This window comes from Typopeltis vanoorti, chromosome 3, assembly GCF_054136105.1.
Source record: "Typopeltis vanoorti isolate ZY-2024b chromosome 3, IOZ_Tvanoo_1.0, whole genome shotgun sequence".
NCBI classification, from domain to species: domain Eukaryota; kingdom Metazoa; phylum Arthropoda; class Arachnida; order Uropygi; family Thelyphonidae; genus Typopeltis; species Typopeltis vanoorti.
In genome coordinates, this window is record NC_143551.1 from 175,619,912 (window position 1) to 175,642,276 (window position 22,365).

The 22,365-nt window shown below is 37.3% G+C and overlaps 1 protein-coding gene across 2 annotated transcripts in view; it reads right to left on the reverse strand.

Moving 5' to 3' along the window:
- Gen (XPG-like endonuclease) overlaps positions 1–22,365 on the reverse strand; it is a 317,873-nt gene that overhangs the window by 83,804 nt on the left and 211,704 nt on the right. The window lies entirely within an intron of this gene.

Consider the following 22,365-nt stretch of genomic DNA (forward strand, 5'->3'; position numbering starts at 1 on the left):
ATTCAGCTTCATAAAGAAACTCCTTAAGAAGTTCGAGCTTGAATGGCCCGGCTTCCTAAATTTTTACTCTTTACCCGAGACTGATGAAGATCAAAATGAAGACGGTCCTCAAATGGAGGAAAAATTAAATCTAGTAATCTCGGACTCTACTCATTCAGATCAAGGAGAGACGCACGTGCGCATAACTCTCCCCTGGGAGTCAGCAAACGAAAATGGCATGGATGAAGATGCCCCTAACACAGATTCCTCTGCCTCCACCAATGAAAAGGTGCCTCCAGTCATTCTTAGGGAAAAGCAGAGATGGACAGCCTTAAGAACCACCATGGCCAACCTGCAGATAAATTACTCCACTGCCAAGAACACAGAGGAGGGCATCAAAATTCAGCCCGCTACAGTGACTGACTACTATAGAAATTTAACTAAGGAGTTGGATGTAAGAGATATACAATACCATACCTTCACACTTACCTCGGAAAAAAATTTAAAAGTGGTACTCCGAGGAGTATCAGAAGACATTGAAACAGCTGAAATAGCTGCTGACCTCAACATGCAAGATCTGCCTCCCATAAAGGTCAGTAAAATGTACAGATCAAATAAGACCCCTATGACTCTGGTATTGGTGGAAATACACAATATCTATAAAAATATTTATAACTTGAAGACAATCTGTGGGCTTAAGGTCTCACCAGAGCCACTTAGGAAGAGGGCCTCTTCTGGGCAGTGGCCATAGATGCCAAAAATTTGGTCATGCCCAGAAGTTGTGCAAAGCTCAATACAGATGTTTAAAATGTGGTGACACCCACCCCACACATACCTGCTCCAAGCCAAAAACCACCCTGGCTAAGCACGCTAATGTGGTGGCCCCCGCCCTGCAAATTACAGAGGATGCATTTGCCACCCAAAAAAAAGGCAAATTGAGTTAATCAGTCAATCTACCTCATTATCAGAAACGAGAGCCTCAGAAGCTCAAGTTCATCAGGCTCTCATTAGTTTGAACAAGATGACAGGTGTTCAACCACCATCAACTGAGCCCCCCCAAGAAAATAAATCTTCAACACAAAACAAGAACATATGCTGAAGTGGCCTGCCCCAAAAAAGCAGTCCATAATCAGAATATGCTAAATCCACATTCAAATATAACAGCCATCATCACCTCTTCTCTTGTAAATATGTTACAGGATTTCAGTAACGCAAATCCATCACTAAGCACTACAGAAAGTTTCTTGCAGCAAACACAGTCCATTTTATCTGCACTCTCCAATGCATAGGGAAAAATTCACCCCAGATTCTCTAATGATTATTGCATGGAATGCCAATGGCCTTAAAAATAAAATACTAGAAGTGCAGGAATTCAATGACATATATAATCCGGATATATTATTAATTAATGAAACTCACCTGAGAGCTGCTGACAATCCTAAATATAAAGGATATCAACTTTACAGGAATGATAGGCTGGATTATAGAGGGCATGGTGGTACAGCCATCCTCATCAAAAATCACATCAACCATCATGCTGTAGCCATTCCTACAACCACTAATCTCAAAGTCATAGGTATCAATGTTATCACAAACTCTGTCGGAAACATAAAAATCTATGCTGCTTATAACCCATCATCAAAAACACTGCTGACCACAGATATGGATGCTATCCTCGGAGTTAAACTACCGGTTATTATCGCCGGAGATTTAAATGCATAACATCACGCATGGAGCAGTAGGTCTATAAATAGGAATGGCCACATCCTCTTTAACTACACAAGCTCAAATTGTGCAGCTGTGACTGGCTCCTCAGTGCCAACTCACCACAGTCCGACTGGCTCATCCGACATCTTGGATACAGCCGTCCTTCAGAATGTCAACCTGCAGTACACCCTGGAATCATTGAATGAATTATCATCAGACCACAATCCTATTCTGCTCCAACTGGGTTATCAGAGGAGGACTTCCCCCTTCACCTCACACCTTCATTCCCTGGGGAAAACTATCCAAAATGCTTCCAAACAACATTGATCCCGTCCTTCATATTAATTCCAAGGAAGAAATTGATTCTGCAGTCAATAAACTTACTAATCACAGCCATAGCATCTCCTCAAATTCAATTGCTTTTAAGCCTAAACGACTACCAGATGACATAATGAACTTAATCAGGGGAAAAAATAAATCAAGAAAAAGAAATCTTTTCCTCCTCTCAACACCAGAGCACCATAAGACAAAAAATATCTCAATAAAATGAACAGTGCAGTGAGAGATGCACTTAAAGCCCACAGAAACAAACTATGGGAAGAAACAAATTAGCCTCCATATCACCTGGTGATCAAACAATCTGGAAGTTCCTGAGAAACATCAAAAACAAAAACAAATCTCTTCCTACTCTCAAATCTGACCTGAACATTGTTTACACAGATGAAGAAAAAGCTGAAACTATAGCTAAAAATTTAGAAAAACAGTGTAGCCCTTCATACGATAACCTAAACTTCAATCATATTTATAAAATTTGCTGCCACGTCAGACATGTGTTAAAATGGCCCGTACCAGCCAACTCACACCTACTTCTCCAGCTGAAATTTATTTATGACATTATAAAGAACTTAAAGAATAAAAAAAAGCTCCAGGGCCTGATGGCATATCCAACAAAGTTATTAAACTACTACCCCGAAAGGCCATCGTACATCTTACAACAATAATAAATGCCATGTTCAGGTTTAAGTACTTTCCCTCTGCATGGAAGTTGGCAGACGTAGTTCCTATATACAAGCCTGGCAAGGATCCTCAGTAGCCTCAAAGTTATCGTCCCATAAGTCTGATTTCTAATTTGGGTAAAATAGCAGAAAAAGCTATCCTTTCCAGAATTCAACTTTCAGTAAAAAAATTAAACATCCTTCCTTCAGAACAGTTTGGTTTTTGCCAGTTTCACAGTACCACCTAACAAATTCATAGACTAATCGAATTCGTTACCACAAGTTACAATTGGCACCAATACACTGGAGCAGTTTTTCTTGACTTAGAAAAGGTGTTCGCCAAATTATGGCACTTTGGACTACTATACAAGTTGATTTTAGCTGGCATTCCATTAGATCTAGTCCAAATTATAAAGTCATTTCTTAGTGGCAGACGAATGCAAGTCAAACTAAATGATATATTATCTACCCAGCGACGAATCTTGGCAGGAGTGCCTCAAGGGTCCCTACTATTATTATTATTATTATTATTTCGGGCGACTCCAAGAGTCCTTAGACTCATCGAGGGAGGCCCTAAACATCATGTCCACACAACTATGCGATTACATTCTCACAGTATCTATCATACCTTGCCTTGAACTCGTTCACCGTCATAGCATCCACAACAGTCTCTGGCAGCTTATTCCACTCATTTACCACTCTAAAAGTAAAGAACCCAGCTCTAACACCCCTGCTAACCACACTCTTGCCCAGCTTCCATAGGTGTCCCCTAGTTCTCCCACCACCAGTCCTGATCTCAAAAATATCCTCTGAATTAATCCTATAGAATCCCTTCAGCAATTTGAATGTTTCAATCATATCTCCCCTTTTCCACCTATCAACTAGTTTCTGCAACCCACAAATCTTCAACCTGTTCTCATATGGTTCATTCCATAGACCTGTTATCATCTTAGTCACTCGCCTCTGGATCCTCTCCACCTCCTCCCCATCAAGAAGGAACCGAGGTGACCGAATCTGGGCACAGTAGTCGAGATGAGGTCTTATCAAGGCTCGGTACAGAGGTACAATAACTTGCTTGTCTCTGCTCGTATTTTTCAACAACCAAGTGAGTTGATGAGCTGATTTAGCTACTTTTGAAATGTGCCCCCCCCCCTAAACTTCATCTCCCTATCCACCAACACTCCCAAGTCCCTGGTCTCATCAATCTCTTGGAGTACAGTTCCACCAATGTGGTATACTGCTGCTAATCTTTTCACCCAAAATGCATAACCTTACATTTTGTCACATTAAATTGACATCCATTCTCCTTAGCCCAGAACTCCAATCTATCTAAGTCATCCTGCAAGACTTTGACATCTCTGCATTCACTATTGCCCTACCCAACATTGCATCATCAGCGAACAAATGAATTGTTCTACTTAGATCCTTCCCTATATCGTTAATGAACAGATTAAACAGCAGTGGTCCAAGAACAGAACCCTGCGGCACACCACTAGTCACAGGCCGTCTTTTGGACTCTACTCCTGAATAAACTACTCTTTGATATCTTTCCATCAACCAACCACCTATCCATCTCACTAACCCTATATCCATTCCCATATGTTGTAGTTTACGGATTAGTATTCCATGTGGTATCCTGTCAAACGCCTTTGCCAGGTCCAGCAGTATCACTGTAAACCCATTTCCCTTATCCAGTTCAGCCGTCACCTTGTTATAAAACTTGAGCAAGTTACTGAAGCATGATCTACCCTTCACAAAGCTATGCTATGAAAGTACAGTATCTCATTTTCATCAATCCATTCCTGTATTTTTCCCTTGACTACTTTCTCCAAGACCTTGACAACGACTCCTGATATTCTGATTGGTCGGTAATTTGCAACCGTAGTCTTGGATCCTCCTTTATGCAGTGAAACTATTTTCCCCTCTTTCCACACCTTCGGGACTAAACCAAACCTGAGACTAAGATTAAACAACATGGTCAAGGGCACTGATAATTCCTTAGCCGCTTCACTCAAGACCCGTGCCGGTATACCATCCAATCCCACATTAAGGTTCTGTAATAGACTAGTCACCTCCACTTCATTCATCACTATTCCCGTATAAACTAATGGTTCCTTCATTTTTTCAATGTCACCACCTGGATGATATGCTTTTGCAAAGTGCGCGCTCAGTAACTCCACTATATCGACTGATTCAGTGACCTCCTTACCATCGTCATTCCTTAAAATCATTTTGCCGTGAACAGTTTTTTTCTTGCTTGCAGCATATTAAAAGAACTGTTTGGGATTCTCTTTTGCTTGCATAGCTAGTTTCCTTTCATAATCCGCTTTTGCTTTTTTTACCACACTCGTTACCTTTCTGGCCTGCAGTTTATACCGTTCGTGTGCCTGCAGGTCACCCCTTTCTTTAAATTCCCTCCACAGTTGTTTCTTTTTTTTGCAGCTCAAGCTTAATGGTGTTATTCATCCATTTAACTCCTATTTGTTTTTCTATTCGGACCCTAGGTATACAATCAGCCATAACCTCCTGTAAATGCTCCTTGACCACTTCCCATGCTCTATCGACGTCCAGCCCTTGCAGTTGTACATGCCATGGCACTGATCCAAGCAATCTCCTAAGCTTGTCATACTTGCCAGCACGGTAATTCCACATATACCCTGTCTTAATCGAAAATTCCACACCTTTAGCCACCTCCCAGGTCAAGACCTTATGATCACTCTCACCAATAGGTGGCAATATGGTCATATTCATTACAGTCAAATTCTCAGATACTATTACCAGGTCAAGCACTCTCACACCCCTAGTATTTTCATTTACATGCTGTCTCAGATAGTTATCCCTTAATAATTGAATAAAATCCTTTTCCTTCCTCACATGTGTCCTCTCCTCCTTCCAATCAATGTTACCATAGTTGAAATCTCCCATAATAATTACCCTCCTTCCACTCATTTCATCAATTTCCCTATGCATACTATCTCCACCATCTATTCCATCACCTGGTCTATAGCAGCACCCAACTGTATATTTTATTCTGCCAGTCTCAATCTCACACCAAATAGCCTCAAATGAGCTCCTTTCACTATCCTGTGATACAACTTCAATTCTCCTTGGCTGCAGTTCATCAGCTATCATCAATAATACCCCTCCCCCCATTTTTTTTCTCTCTGTCCCTCCTAAACACACTATAACCTACACATTCTATCCCACTAACTATATCATCTTCCGTCAGCCATGTTTCACTAATGCCAATAACCTGTGGCCAGGAAGAGCCAATCAAGGCCAAAAATTCTTCCTTCTTGTTCCTAATACTCCTGGCATTAGTATACATGAAATGCAGTGATCCCTTAGTCCTACCCCTATATTGATGTGTTATTCTAAATGACCCATTCCCATTTTTTGTCCTTAGTGCTGGCTCGGGTACATTATATACATTCTTACACTCATCTGTCTCACTGATGTCTGCATATCCATTTCCCCCCCTCCTTGGTAGTTCTAGTTTCCCTGGTTTTGCACATCCATTTTCACTTCATTCAGCAATACTCTTTCCAGTCTCCGCACACCAAGTCCATTCAAATGCAGGCCATCCATCTTGTATAAGTCCTTTCGCCCTTCAAACTCATTCCACACGTCCAGGAATTCCACACCACACCATCTGCATAACCTGCGCATAATGTCATTTGCGATTATGGCCCTCCTTCTAAACTCCTCTCTGTCATACCACGGCAACAGACTAACCATTCTAACTCTGTCACTCTTTTCTTTCGCTACCTTTAACAATACTTTCAAGTCCTCTCTCATAAAAAAGTTATCACCTTTCAATTCATTCGTACCCACCACAATTATTAATTCTTTCACCCTCTGTTTTTGCACTCTAATACTCTCACTTACATCCTTAAATTTCGCACCTGGTAAGTATGATTTAGTTACACTGCCATCTATCACCCCTCTTAATAACGAGTCACCATACAACACTCTTTCCTTCATTTCAGAAACTCTCTCATTCTTACGCTGTTTATTTACGTTAGCCAAATCACTCTGGAAAGAGTTTTGCAGGTGCTCTAATTGCCACTGCGCATTTTGTATCACTGCGCGCAACCTAGCGATCTCACTTTCTACAAATAATTCATCATTATTTTTATCATTTAAACCATTTTCTCTCTCTGTATGGTTGCTTTCACTCTTTCTTAGATCACCGCTCTCATTGCCATCTTGTACATCGCAATTCCCTATCAAGCCGCTATTTTCACTCACATTCTAGCAATTCTGGCTTTCTTCAACCATAACTATCTCACAACCTGACACATACTTCAACTCCTCACTTTGCTTACACTTTCTGCACGTTCTCCCACCACTATCACTTTCAATCCAAATTCCAGACTCATTCGGGAATGCATACATCCCACACACATCACATTGGACAAACTCTCTCACGTTATAGTTTTTGAACAATGGCGTCGTATTTTTGGACGCCATTATCTTACATCGCATTGGCGCCATATTCAAATCTATGAAACGTAACGTTATATACTAAATTAAATAACGGAATTCACACCAAAATCCCACAGACACAACAAGCTACCAAAATTAGGCAATATTACGTTATGATTTTAACCTATATTCTAATTTTTACTTAAAAATTGTACTTAGCTTTCGGGAGCTCTCTGAAAACACAACCATCCGTCTGGCCCTCTAGCGGGCACACAAAAGTGGCGCCGATACTTTTCACAATTTACATGGCGGACATTCCGCACAATCCAATGTCATCTATCATTTTGCCCTATACACAGACGACACAGCTATACTAACTAGATCTATTAAACCGCATCTTGTCACCAAGAAACTGCAAGAAAACCTGCAGAGATTAGAGCATTGGTTCTCGGAATGGAGATTGCAAGTAAACCCTCAGAAGGGTATCGCCATGCTCTTCACTAAAAACTCAATATCTCCCAAAGATGACATCTTCCTATTTAATATCAAGATTCTCTGGAAAGCAGAAGCTAAATATCTGGGTGTACTGCTGGACAGAAAACTAACCTTCAGTCCACATATAAAAGCCTCATGTACAAAAGCATCAAAAATCACACAACTTTACCCTCTTATCAATAGGAATAGCAAGCTGGATACCAAAATAAAACTGCTCCTTTATCAGTTGATGATTCGACCCATTATTACTTATGCATCCCCAGCCTGGAGCCACACCTCAAGTACAAATATCCTCAAACTACAGAGAGTGCAAAACAAATGTCTCTGCATGATCTTAAACGCAAAATGGTATATCAGAAATGTCCAACTCCACCGGGATACAAATATCCCCTACACCTACTCTTTCCTGCAGTCTTCAGCAGTAAAGTTCTTCTCAGATCCTCTTCACATCCAAATGAATTAGTGCAACAAGCAGCAAATTATGATGAAACAGACTTCTCTAAATATAGGAGACCAAAGGCCATCCTACTTCCAAATGAAGATCTTTAAATCGCACCCACTCAGGCAGAGCACTTAGCTCATAAACATTTCCCTACACAGCAACCTTATCGAATAGCAGGAATTATAAAAGCATTTTGCTTCACCCTTACAGTCAGTAACGTCTTGCGTCTTGCTTGGTATTACCTCTGGGTCTGGTTCCCAATGAAGAGACCTCAATAAAGGTCAAAACTGGTCTGGGTAGTGATCCTTCCCATAATGCACTGCATTATGCATACCCATAAGAATATGTACTTTGCATTATGGGATACTAAGACAAGTGATGTGAAGTCATTAACTTCTATATACGAGTTGCCCCACCCTGAAAATACTTCAGGTGCAAACTTTGTTTGCTTACATTTGGATAAAGGATTAAACCAAATATATAATTTCTTCGTATCTTTTTATAATATAACCCAGTGGAAAAACTTCCAACAAATTGCTGAAACAAGATCTTCTTTTAGTAAACCCATGCTGTCCATTAAAGAGAATTCTGCTGCTGCTGTCTACCCAGTTCTGAATCCCTGTCCTCTCTAGCTTTTCCAACACCTTGAACACAATTCCAGACAAGTTGACTGTCCTATAATTTGAAGCCTTAATCTTATCACCCCCTTTATGATGTGGAACAATTTTGCCATCTTTCCACTCCTTTGGAACTTGGGATAATCAAAGACTTGTGTTAAAAATGTAAGTTAAAGCTACTGTTAACTCTAATATAATAAAATAAAATCACATAATAAAGCTTTTAATTTGTTTGGTTTGCAGCTATGTATTACATATGCTTTATAAGTAATACACTTTTATAAGTAAAAAACTTTATAAGTTTTTCACTATATAGGGTCATTTCATTCCAGTTATCTCTAATTATACTAAATACAGTATATACTCATTGTGTCTGCATACTATTTTTCTTTGTTTTGTTTTTAGTGCTACAGTAAAACTACTCTTTTTTTTTTTTTACTTTAGCTGTGCAGTATCATGTCTACAGGGGGAAGATGCTTTTCATTTCAGTCCTAAGCTATCAATATATGATATGCAAACAGAATACGCAACAGAATTTAAATAAACCATTTTACTAATTTTTATCCAACTTTTGCAGTTGTTCTGTTCATCTAAACAGTAATATCAAAAAGAAAAAAGAAAAAAAAAAGCTGTCTTGAAACAAAATAAAAAATGAAACCAACCATTAGTTTTTTCTTCCCTTTCACTCAACAGGCTATATCAAAATGGTTTTTGTTCCTGATGGTATCCAATTCCAACAGCAAGAAATGACTGGCAAAGATGACTGGTCAAGTTGCTGGAATCTTGATCAAAAGAATTCTGTGAGGATTAAAACTGGCTGAATAAGAGACTTGGCTGTGCATTACGTAAATGAAGTGGAACTCTTGGAATGGAAAAGAAGATGGGCAGATAGGCATGAAGATTTCTAAAAAATAGACAAACAATGAAGTTACTGAAGAAGTAGACAGTAACAGCTAGTAAGAAAGAAAATTTTAAATCAAAATGAAAAAGAAACTGAGAAAGAGACTCTTGAAAACCTGATTAAAAAGTTTATCTCATGAAAAATTAATAACAGCAAAAATTTTTCTCAGTGCACATAAGGTGGCCAATGAAAATCACTCTTTTTGTTATTTTGAATCAGAAACTGACCTACAAGAATTAAATGGAATTGAAATGAGCCATATTCTTCTTTCAACAAATGCATGTATTAACATCCTGAGCCATTAGTGATGAAATGAGAAAACTCGCTAATGAAACAAAATTTCATTGATGATTCGACCACACTGAGAACAAACCCACTTTAATGACGTATGTTTGAACTTGCATATTGGACAGTGGAATGAGCTCAGAGCACATTTGTTTTTGGACTGGAAAGTGTTACTTAAAGGGATATGGATTCTCTGCTCAACCGTCTTCAATCATACAGTATAATGGAAACTATTTAAAATCTCACTTTGTGTCACTTGTAATGATGTAGCTGTTATGATAGGTTACAAAAGTGGGGTTACCAAACCAATGAAAGAAAAATTGTGTGACATAGCTGTAATCAGTGATTAGTGCAATCAGTTCATGATACTGTGAAATCCGTTTGAGGTTGACAGATTTAAAGTATATATTGAAAAACTTTATGCCATGTATAGCATGCTGTCAAGAAAAGGCCACAGAAGTCAAAGTGTGTGCACAAACTTGCCTGATACGGAACTATTAAAAATTGGGAGAATTTTATGCACACAAGATGGGTAGCATTGAGTTTCTGATCTGTTTAAGCTGTTTGGCATAATTATGAGATGTTAGTTAATCATTTTCAAGAAGCAAAAAATGATCAAATTGAGACCAAAAAGCAAGATGAAACATATGACTAACTACAAAAAATTTACAAATACAAAATGTATATTTCAGTTAGGTTTAATGTGTGGTGCTCTTCTGCTCTTCAAAAATTATCAGACCTGAGTCTGGAATTACAGGAACATGATATACAAGGCAAATAAAAATGCAGAAGTTGTACAAATTTTTCATGAAAGACAGACAGTTCTAGGACAATCTTACAAAGATGCTGAAAATCTATGCTTTCAAAGAGTCTCGCTTCACAGGATAGATTACAGAAACTATTCTCCTATCAATCCAAAAGATTTCTAGAGAATTTGAAACAATCAACATAAAGCGGGGCTACTGTTGAATAGAAAAAATGTTGCTTTAGCAGTACTGGCATGAGTATTTGATAAGAAAGACTGGCAAAAATATCTCTCAAGTGACATTTGGTGAGAGTGAAGTTGAAATTGTCAATTAGGCTTCAATTAAATGAAAGAGATACAGTTCATGGATGAGTTCAAAATAACTTAAGCATCTGATGAATGCTATGAGTATGACATAAATTTCAACAAGTGAATGAGGATTTTCACAAATAAATTAAATTATCAACCCAACCAGAACATTGAGAATGATAAAAAAAATAATTTGCTACTATTTTAAAAACTATAATAGCAGTGGACCTGTAGATTTATCATCCAGCAAAATGTTGGACTGTGGATGCTTAAGTAACATCATTCAGCAACAGACACAAATAGTAAAACAAGAAGTTTGCATATTTAGTTTGATGAGAACTTAATAAAAATTTGAAATTTTTATAGAAATATCATCTACATTTTATTTATTTATTATATACAGTGTGGTGAAGGGGGGGGGGAAACAGTACCAAATAACTCCAAAGATATATGCTATGGAGTCAACAGGTTTATTAACAAAATAATATATGTTTACACATGATGATATGCACACCCACAACCACCAGTAGAATCTTGGTAGAATAAAGCATTAAAGACAGATTCCATGCTCGAAATGGGCACGTAATCTTGTCTTTCAAGACAGGTTTCATAGTGTATGTGAAGGTTCTGTGTCATCTTGGATAACAAGGGTTGGGACATCTGCTGGATATATGAGGGTGATCTGAAAAGTTCTCGGCCTAAGAATGAAAAAACATATTTATAATTTCAAAATTATTTTTATTTTTCAACATAATCTCCCTTAAGACTAATACATTAATTCCAGCGATGCTCCAGCGACATTATCTAGTTCCTGTAGTGGTTGAGCAATCATAATAATGTTAACATAAGAAGAGTAAGATTTAGATGGTCGGGATGATGACCCTGAAGGGTGTCGCGAACATACGTATATATATTCGCGTCCTCCTCTACAGCTGCAATCACCTTTTGATTCAAAGAAAAACGCTGACCAGTGAGGAAGGGTTTTAGTTATGGGAAGAGACAGAAGTCAGAGGGAGCCAAATCTGGGGAATAGGGTGGATGTTCCAACAATTCATAGTGCAAGATCCCTTAATTTTCCCATTGCCAAAACACCTCTCTGGGCAGAGGCATTGTCCCGATGAAAGATGATTTTTTTTCTTCTGCAAACCAAGTCTTTTCTCATGATTGTTTTTGTCTAGTCTGGTTAAAAGATCAGAATAATATTCCCCGGTTATTGTTTTACCCTTTTCAAGATAATTAATAAACAAAACGCCTTTAGCATCCCAAAACACCGATGACATGACCTTTCCTGCAGATGGAACTGACTTTGTCTTCTTTGACGCTAAACAACCGGCTTCTGTCCACTGTTTTGACTGCTATTAGGATTCTGGTGTGTACTGGTGAATCCAAGTCTCATCCATAGTAATAAATCGACACACAAAATCAATTTTATTCTTGTTAAAATGCTCCAAGCACGGTTCAGAGATTTTCATGCGAGTGCATTTTTGATCTGCTGTGAGCAAGCATGGCACCCATCTTGTGGAAAGCTTTTTCATTTGCAATTCTTCATGCAAAATATATCCTACACGTTCTTTTGAAATGCCTACAGTCTCAGCAATTTCCCACACTGTGACTCATTGGTTATCCAATATCATATCATGCACTTGATCAATGATTTCTGGTGGTGTTACACTTTTTGGATATCCTTCATGTGGATCATCTTCAAGACTGGTACGGCCACGTTTAAATTCAGCAGCCCATTTCTTAATTGTTGAAAACGAAGGAGAAGAGTGCCCATAAACTTTTATGAACTTTGAATGAATTTCTTTTGGCATTAAACCTTTTTACAAAGAATTTTATAACCGCACGATACTTGATTTTATCCATTTCAAGGGACAACACTCTTGCTCCAGACAGCTGTATAAAACAGACTACTTGATAAAATGACTTTGCAATTTCACATAGATGCTTACGACAGATGTACCCACTTAGAAAAAAAAAAAAAAATCTTGCCGTAGTGTTGCCATTTATGGTTGAGGCCGAGAACTTTTCAGACCACCCTCATATCGTGTACTTTTATTCTTTAGTTCATCAAGGTTTGAAGGCAGGGTCATGGTGGAAAATCCATTCCTTCAATTATACCTCAAATGAAGGTATTGAGTGATGTGAGATCAGGAGAACGTGTAGGGTACAGGAATTCTGTGAACCTCGAAATGAGCCACCTGGGGAAGTGTGTTCTGATAAATAGGCTCTGATGTGTTACATCCTGAATGAAGCACTTTATTAAAGAAACAAGTCAGAAAAATCAGCTGAGAGAAAAACCTTGTACTCGAACAGAAGAAATAAAGTACTAACTGTAAATAGAAATAGAATTATCTCTTTTTAGTAGAATTGTAATACAATGTAAAGAACTTCGTGATAAATTAGTATTATATGAAATGCATCATATATATAATGAATGGGTAAATTAGATGTAAACATTAGTCCAAAGGTGATGGGTGGGACTGAGGCATTGGCAATCTCGGAAGGCAATGCACATTCATTTCCCGGAAGACGATGCTATGATCTCGCGATGTGCCAAAGTTGCCGCGGACGAAGAAAGTAGCGGGTGGGAAAAGATTGCAGAAAGTAGTAAGAGGGTGCTAAAAAGGGGGGAGTGAAGAGAGAATAAAAAGGGTTTGCACCCCTTTGTCAAGGCTTTTTTCGCCTGTTTTGCCGGATGATGATTTGACTTCTCTCGTGGTTCCTGATGGTGTTCCTTGGCGATAATTCGATATCGGAGGGTGCACCTTTCCCTTCGATATCTGAATTTCTGCCGATACTAAAGCGTGAGATGTCGGCACATGCTGCCTTCGCTGAAAGTTCCGACGGAATACTATCGTGGACGTATATTATGAACCGGCAGCTAGAAACAGATCGAGAATAGACGAGGAAAAAAAAAATGCCAGGTGTAGAGCATAGTTTAATCTGATGACCATAGTGACCCACCACGTGATGCAGGCTTATGGAAGTATCGAAAGAGAATTCAAACAAAGGACAGTTCAGACGAACCTGGAGACCCTGCCCCAAGAAATGGTAAAGTACAGATTTTGTTGTATAATTACCCAGTCGGAAAAAGGGGAAGATCATTGTAGAGTATTAATCGAGTATGGACAGTATTTGAGAACTTTAAGTGATTATTTAGCAGTGGCTGATATCCATAAGACAAATTGTTAGGAATGATTATAGATGATCATGACTAGTTTATTATGCAAGACTAAAATAGTAGGTAGAAAATTTGGTAGAAGTGTATAATGTGTATATTAAGTCTCTAACTCAAAAGAAGGATTTATTGTTTGAAAGTGAGATTGGTCTAAGTGTATATTATGTCTTTAGATTCCAATAAATATGTTTTTTTCTTTTATACCCGAGTTTTGCCTGAGATATGAACCAAAACTACCACTCATTAATCTGAACCATAGCGGGGGGGGATTGAAAGAAAGGCATAACATGTTGTTATAGAGGTTACAGCTGCAAACCAGAATTTACGTAGCCACAGTAAAGCGTTTGATTTATGAATTTAAGCACTAAATTTATTCACCTATGTGCACCAAAAGTATGGAAAAGTCTCCCTGAATAAGAGTCCCCTCTATTCTAGGATATTGACTGGCGCAGCTTTTAAAAAATAAATTTCTCAATATCTGAAGAGGAGAGAGCCCCAGAAAGAAATTAGAGGATTCGTTTCTTTTAGCAAGGAATGACCTTTAATAGTCAGGGTAAGCACGTGAGTAAAATTAGGAATTGACTACAGATAAAGAATTTGCTTTCCTTATAGAATGAGCACGTAAGAAGTGATACAGATATTAGAGTCAGGGAAATTTTATAAGTCTTGTAGTTATTGTAGAGAGGTAAATTCATAAGGGAAGTAAATTATTTTAGGAAGAGCAACGACATAAAATGGCGCACACGGAAATACGTAACAACAGATTGCTCCATCCCGTTGGAATCTTCTTCTTCTCCCATAGTCCTAAATGGACTGTTGGGTCATTCATGGCTGGTAGGTAATAGTCTTGGTTAGCCTCCTCCAGTCGTCTCGGTCTCTTGTTCGTGATGTCAGTTGAGAAAGGGAGGAATTTGTCCATTTTAATTGAGGTCGGCCCCTTACCTTGGTCCCAGAACGATTCCTTCTAGTGCTTGCTTTGGAATGCCATTAGCCCTCTCCACATGTCCGAACCATTTCATCTGTCTTCTTCTGATGACTATCAGAATATTTTCCCCTTTTCTCCCATCTATTGAATCAATCAGTTTTCGGACATTTTCATTGGTTTCGTGAACAGTATAGGGAATTCTCAAAAGTCTTCTGTAAGTTTTCATTTCAAAAGACAGGAGTCTCCTCTCATCTTCTTTCAATAAAGTCCAGGCCTCATTTAAAATTTAAAATACTGAATTGCTAAGGGCCACGGTTGCCTTAGCAATTCGGTATTTAATGTTAGTTTTTGAATGACCATCTTGACTCAACGTGCTTCCTAGATAAGTGAGCTTGTTTACATTCTCAATCTGTTTATTGCCAATTTGTATCTTTAAGAATTTAATGTCTGATTTTGAGGTTATCGTTGTTTTTGTTTTTTGTAGGTTTATGTATAATCTATATTTTTTTAATGTTCCGAAAATACGGCTGGTTATCTCTTGGTTACCTGTTGGAATACCATGGATGAAATGGAATGTTTTTTGCACAACACATCCTATTCAAATCCTGAGCGAACAGAACCAACACCTTCTTCATGTAGCGTTTGCTATTGAAGGTCATGGTTAGACCACTTTCTTCAATGAAGTAGGGCCCCATTATGCCATGGCTGGAAACCACACACACACACACCATGCGGTGACCTTACTGTGAAGAGGTTTCTCTTGGACAAATTCACGTCATGAGAAACCAAGAAACCGTTCAGATAGAAATGCACTTCACTGAAGAAAGAGACACTAAGGACAGATCTTCATAAACATTGGCCAGTATTCCAGCTGTGCAGCGTAATCCGTGGCCATTAAAGACTAACCCACCTGAATTAAATAGCTCCTTAAGGATTCGGTATTGACACCAAACAATGGTATTGACTGTGTTTTGGAGACTGTGACACTTGCTCCAGCACACGTTGTGATTCTCATTTGAGTTAACAGTTCGTGGTCTCCCCGAATGCCCTTTTCATTGCAGTAGTACATTCCTGGTATGTTGAAACCTCTTAATTAAGGCAATGCAATTGGGACATGCTTACGGAAACAACAAACAAGCAGCTCACCAACATGTCATAGGCTTCGACAATTTGCTCTACCAACTCTGTATAAATGAAACGATGCTCAACAATAAACATCTTTTATTGTTGAGTATCACTCAACAATAAAAGATGTTTATTGTTGAGTGATGTTCACCAATAAACACCATCACTACATCTAAATCTAAATGCAATGGTGTAGACTCTACACATGCTCTTCTTTAATGTGCATGCAGTCGAAATGCATATCTTATAGCACATGTACTGAAGGGAGTGTTGAAGTTCAGTACTGTTTTTTTTTGTGCCATACCATACCATTGCTAATATTCAATAAATTTATGCTTAATAAACCGTGTATATACTTAATTTTTGTTCTTATTTCAAAAATATCATACTATGAAATAACAACACCACAATTTTTTTTTTTAATTCTCTTTTCATATTCTTTTAATTTTTTTTTTTTTTTAAAGTAAAAAGCACTGGTTATTTGTATTATTTTTAATTTCTTCAATTAATTTTTTTCTCTGTCAGTCATTTTACTCAACAGTATTTACTAGTTAAATCTTTGCAGGTCCTATAGTTCTCAGTATTTGTGGCAATGGATCCTGTAGAATTTTTAATCTCATCTCATTACATTCTTTACAGCCACTTTACATACATTATCAACTCATTTATCTTTCTTTCTGTTGTTTGTAAACTGAAGGATTTCTTCTGCACAATGAGTAATAATGTTTTTGTTTTGCATCTTATGTTTCTCTCTCAGGTTTGAGGGACTGAATATTGTATTTCCTGCTTTATCTTTTCTGTATATCATCTTTGTATGTATACATCCTCACACTTTTCAATATTTTATCAATTAGTATTTCTATTAACATTTCTTCACTTGACAAAAAGTCTTAGCTTGAAATGTGCTATTACCAGGTAATTATCGGTATCTGTACAGTTCCTTTGTAGGTATAGAAATTTCTTATATATGTCTTGTGCCTATTATTCATCATTACATGATCTATTTGGTTCTGTTCCATCTGGGTAACATAAATAATTTGCTTATGGATATTTCTTCTGTAAGAGAAGAAATATCCATAAGAGAAGAAACTTCATCTGTACCACAAACTGTAGACCCTCTAGAGAACACAAAGCTAATAGTGCTAAGTCATGTCATTAGTAATGTTATGCAATCTAGGCCAACTGCATCTTGTTTTTTTTTATATGTTAGTGTTCAATTCATTCATAACTAATTTCATATCATCATCATATGATGTCTCCATCCAGGAGGTCGACTACTGTGATGTGACTCATGGTTGACTATGGGTGTAACAATAATGTGGTGAGGACTCTATCTCTTTCACATGTCATGGCTGTAGATCCGTGTGTTCACGTGGCTGGTTTGCCTGTTCCAAGGGAGAAAAACCTGAGTTTCTGGGTGAAAAAAAGTCTTCTATCTCTGTATGAGACCGGCTAACTCACCTTTAGTCAAAAGAGACCAGATAAAGGTTATTCACATCATGGACAGGAATCAAATGCAGGTCTTTCTGACTAAAGGGCGTCATCTATACCAACTGAGCTATGGAGGCTCTTTTATATAATGCCCAGGTCAAGAATTATATATTCTTTCTAGTTGCTCATAAAATTTATACTCAACACAATCGATCTTATCTTCTGTTGGCACATAACCATTTATAACTGGTTTTGATGTTACAATTATTATTGCAACATCAACAGTCAGATGACCAAAATCTGTTTGATGAATTGATGTTGATCATCTATTGGTATGAAAGTTATTTATTTTTCTGTAGGTTTCCATTACCTGAATCTGGCTTCTTGTATAGCTAAGATCTGAATATTGTAATTTTCTATTGTATCAATGACACATTTAAAAGATCCAGGTTAAAACAAAGTTTTTATATTCCATATTTCAACTTGAAATTAATAGTCAGTTGCCATTGTGAACAGTCTGGTTGTAAACCTAGTGCTTCGTGTCTTAGCTCATGGGTTTTTTTACATGATACAGGTAGTCAGCCCATCATAACAACCTCTACAGCTTGAAGGACCAGAATGTCTCTCAGTCTTCTTTGTCTTCTGACCTATTCAGCATGGGATGGTAACTACATTACCACCAGCACAGCTATTCAGGTCATTAGGATGTACAAATCCTCCACCATGACAAGGCACAGGTGCCACTGGAGGGATACGTAGTTACATACATTTATATTTAACTGATACTGTTCATTAATATTATTGCTATTCCCACTTTTTCCTTTTCTTATTTAATCTACTATGATATTACATAGTTTTGTGTTTCACAGATTCCATTTCTTTTCCTGATATGTTCCCTCAAGAGGTGTTCAAGATACTATGATGGCACTACATGATTAAGTTTACATTACTATTAATCTCCTATCAACAATTTCTCTCCAAATTAGTCTATTACTTGTCAGCACTCCAATATTGTTGTATTTAACATTTTGTGCTTCTGACAAAAATCAGTCCACCTAAACCTTGGTCTTTCTCTGGATCTCTTTCCTGCCATCTTGGTATTAAATGCCTGTTTTACAAATCTTTCTTTGCCCATTCTTTTAAAGTAGCTATACTACCTTGGATTACCTCTGCTCACACATTCTTGAATGCTAACAATGTCAAGTTCCTTTCTAATATCTTAATTTTTAATATGATTCTGCACTGATGCCATCTGTTCACTCCCTTAATGTTTCTCACAAATCTCACATTTGTGATCTCTAGTCTTTGGTCAAGTGCTTTATTTCTAACCCAAAACTCAGATCCATAACTTAAAACTGGTTTGAACATTGTATTGAATAATGCTAGTTTGATGTTTTGGCTAAATTCTTTCTTATTCCATATAAATTTATTCAGCTTGCTACCCACCATATTCTGTTGTCTATTTCCAAGTTTAACTTGCCATCTTTACTAAAAACTGTGCCTAAATAGCTGAAATATTTTACTTGTTCTTTATGCTCTCCATTCAGAATGCTGTTGATGCATTCAATGTCTCTGCTTATTTTCATAGTTTTGGTTTTTATTACTGCTGATTTTCATGGCAAATTTGTTACAGCTGTTATTCAATTTAGTTAGAGAACCCTGGACGCTTGCATTGGATGTGTTTAGGAGTACAATATCATCTGCATAATTCAAATAGTCAAGTTTAATATGTCTAATTTTAATATCAGGTTAAATGTCACTTTGTTTCATAATGCAATCCATATAGATGATGAATAAGAATGGAGATAATATGCATCCTGTCTTATCCCTGATTTTATATCAAACCAACTTCTGTAAAATTGTAGATAGGAAGTTAGTAATGATGTAAATTTTTCATGTAGTACTATCATGAAATCATACTATCCTGTACACCCCTTGAGGGTACATGTTAGGTAAATTTGATGATGATGATGACATTTTTATCAGTAATTAAATTATAATTCCTATTAATAAATAGCGGAAATGATTCTGATAAGTTTTTAGGAAAAGTAAATACCACTAGCTTGAATGACTGAACAAACTTTTATGTTCATTAAACAAACTTTAAGGAAATGCTGTTGTTGTTCAAAAATCATTTAAAACAAATTTCAAGGTGGCATTTCTGATCATTTCAGCTTCTAGTTTAATGGAAGCAGTACTTTTTTTTTTTTTTAAATGGTAAAAATCAAATACAAAAGATTACTGAACTTATTTACTCTGTTGGTGGTGGGGGGAGGTGAATGTGATAATGTGATGGTCACTAAAAGAAGCAAAGTTACTTATGTGTCCAAGGGATATTACAATTAATGTATGTCAATGCAAGAAGTATCATGAACAAAGGTGAGGAATTTTTAGCACTAGTTATCAAACTTGACCAAAGGTTATGGACATTAGTGAAAACTAGGTGACAGAGGAGGATATAGTTACAGGGATAGAATGTAAGGCATACTGTATTTTCAGAGAATACAGAAAGAAGAACAGGATATATGGTGAGGGTTAACAGCTGAAGAATTGCAACCTTCATGAGTAAAAATTTCCAGGAAAGTAAGACACTGAATTTAAAGCTATTTGGCAAGAAATAAAAGCCACGAAAATCCCAAGGAATTTTTTTCACTATATATAATGTAAAAAAGAAAAGTGTAAAATGGAAGGTTAACTTCAATGCATGCTAGTGGTAGTGAGATGATAAAAGCAGAAGAAATAGTTGAATTACTAAGTGATTGCTTTCCATATCATTCAGGTGGATATAATGCAGTGACTAATGTGACAGGAATCAAAACAGAGAAGTAGAATTGGAAATGTCTGAGATATTACAAAATACAGTTGCAAGATTGGATGTGATATTGGCACACATATTATGAGAACAATACATGTGCCAATAAAGGTCAAATATGGTCTGGGTAGTGGCCTTTTCTATAATACATAGCATTATAAATGTCTGAAAGGAGATATGGTTTGTATTATGGGATACTAAGGCAATTAATGTGAAGTCAATGGCCTCTACCTATAAGTAGACAGTCATGAAGATACTTCACATGCAAGCCTTGTTTGCTTACACCAAAATGAAAGATAAAGCAAGAATATATAATTTCTTGTTAAGTTTAATTTACAGAATAAGAAAACAGCCTGTCGATTAACAGTAGTGGAAGCCATATCATTGCTTGTTTATTGTTTGAGAAGCTACGAAGCATTATAGAAAGTGAGTGTTCATTGGTTTCTCCCTTCCTCAAGAAAAAAACACATTCAAATTTTTGAATCCCGTGCAAAGGAGTCGTGTGGTAGCACTCAACAGGATAAAAGGAAAGCGGTAGTGCTAAGCAAACTGTTTTGAAAGAAAGCTCGTTTTTTGAAGGAATAAAGTTGTAAACTTGGATGTTGTGTAATGCCTCACAGACATCATCTACATGATTTCACATGCAAAAGAATTACTGGAAAGATTGAAGAAGGTTTCAGAATTACTGATATTGCCAGAGAGTTTTGAATTTCACACAGCATTCTTTCCAGCCTCTGGCTAGCGTTTCAAAACCAATGGAATGTTGTTCCAGATGTTTGCTAAGAGGTCACCCTTGCTCTACCACATAGCACGAAGAAAGATTTTTGGTTATAATAGCAAAACGTAATTGATGCACCATGGTAGCTTAGCTTACAAGTCAGTTTCATTCAAGCACAGGTATGCAGATATCTCTACAAACTGTGGCAAGACATCTGCAACAAGTAGGCCTATATGCTGAAGGCCTGTAGTCTGCATCCACAGCTCATCGTAGAACACATTTTCAGTGGTGTTGTATCCATAAAAATTGGACAAGACATCAATGGGATTCATGTACTCAACAGATAAAAGTCATTTAAATCTTCATGTGATTCTAGACGACACTTGATTTGGCATGTGATATTCTTGAAAGGGATATGTGTGGCAGTACTGTGGATATATTGTGGGGATGCAATATGCTTAATGAATGCACCGAGCTACAAATGCTAGAAAAAGAAACTATGACTGGTGAACAATATTGCAATGAAGTTCTTCAATGTCATGTTCAATTGTTTCATGGTGCTGAAGGTGAAGAATTCATTTTTATGAATGACAATGCCACACCACATTTTTATGAATGACAATACACAAGCAGCGGAGATACTTCTGGAGACCGAAGAAGATATTAATCAAATTGAGTGGCCAGCAAGCTCCCCAGATCTCAACCCCATAAAGCATGTTTGGGAAGCAAGAGTGAGATGCATTGCTGCTCGAAATTCCCTTCCAGAAAACAAACAAGGCCTAATCCTTGCTCTCAAGAAGAGTAGACCAGTTCGTCCCAAGAACTTCTGAATCATTTGGTGCTAAGCATGGTATGATGTCGTGAGAGCTACATCGCAGTTTGGGGTGGACATATTCTATACTGAAATGTCTCTACGCATAATTTTCTGTAAGCACTGTACATTAATTCCTTAATTACATTCTTAGGAAATTTGCAAATATTGCCAGAAACATATCAATTTAATTTGTACAAAATTTCTAACTTATTTTTTGTGTAATATAATTTATTAGTATGCTGGCAATAAATAAATTTATGTTCATATTTGGATGTAGTTATGAAAATTTTGGTATATACAGGTAAAAATGTAGCTTCTGGATGCCAGTGTAGTAATGCCATCATTGTTCTTTATATCTAGGGCACCTCAGAAAAAAATAGCTAGAACTCTAAAATAGTACAATCTCTGCAGTATGGTCAGTCTGGATTGGCTGCTCATGCTTTGGATACCTTATAT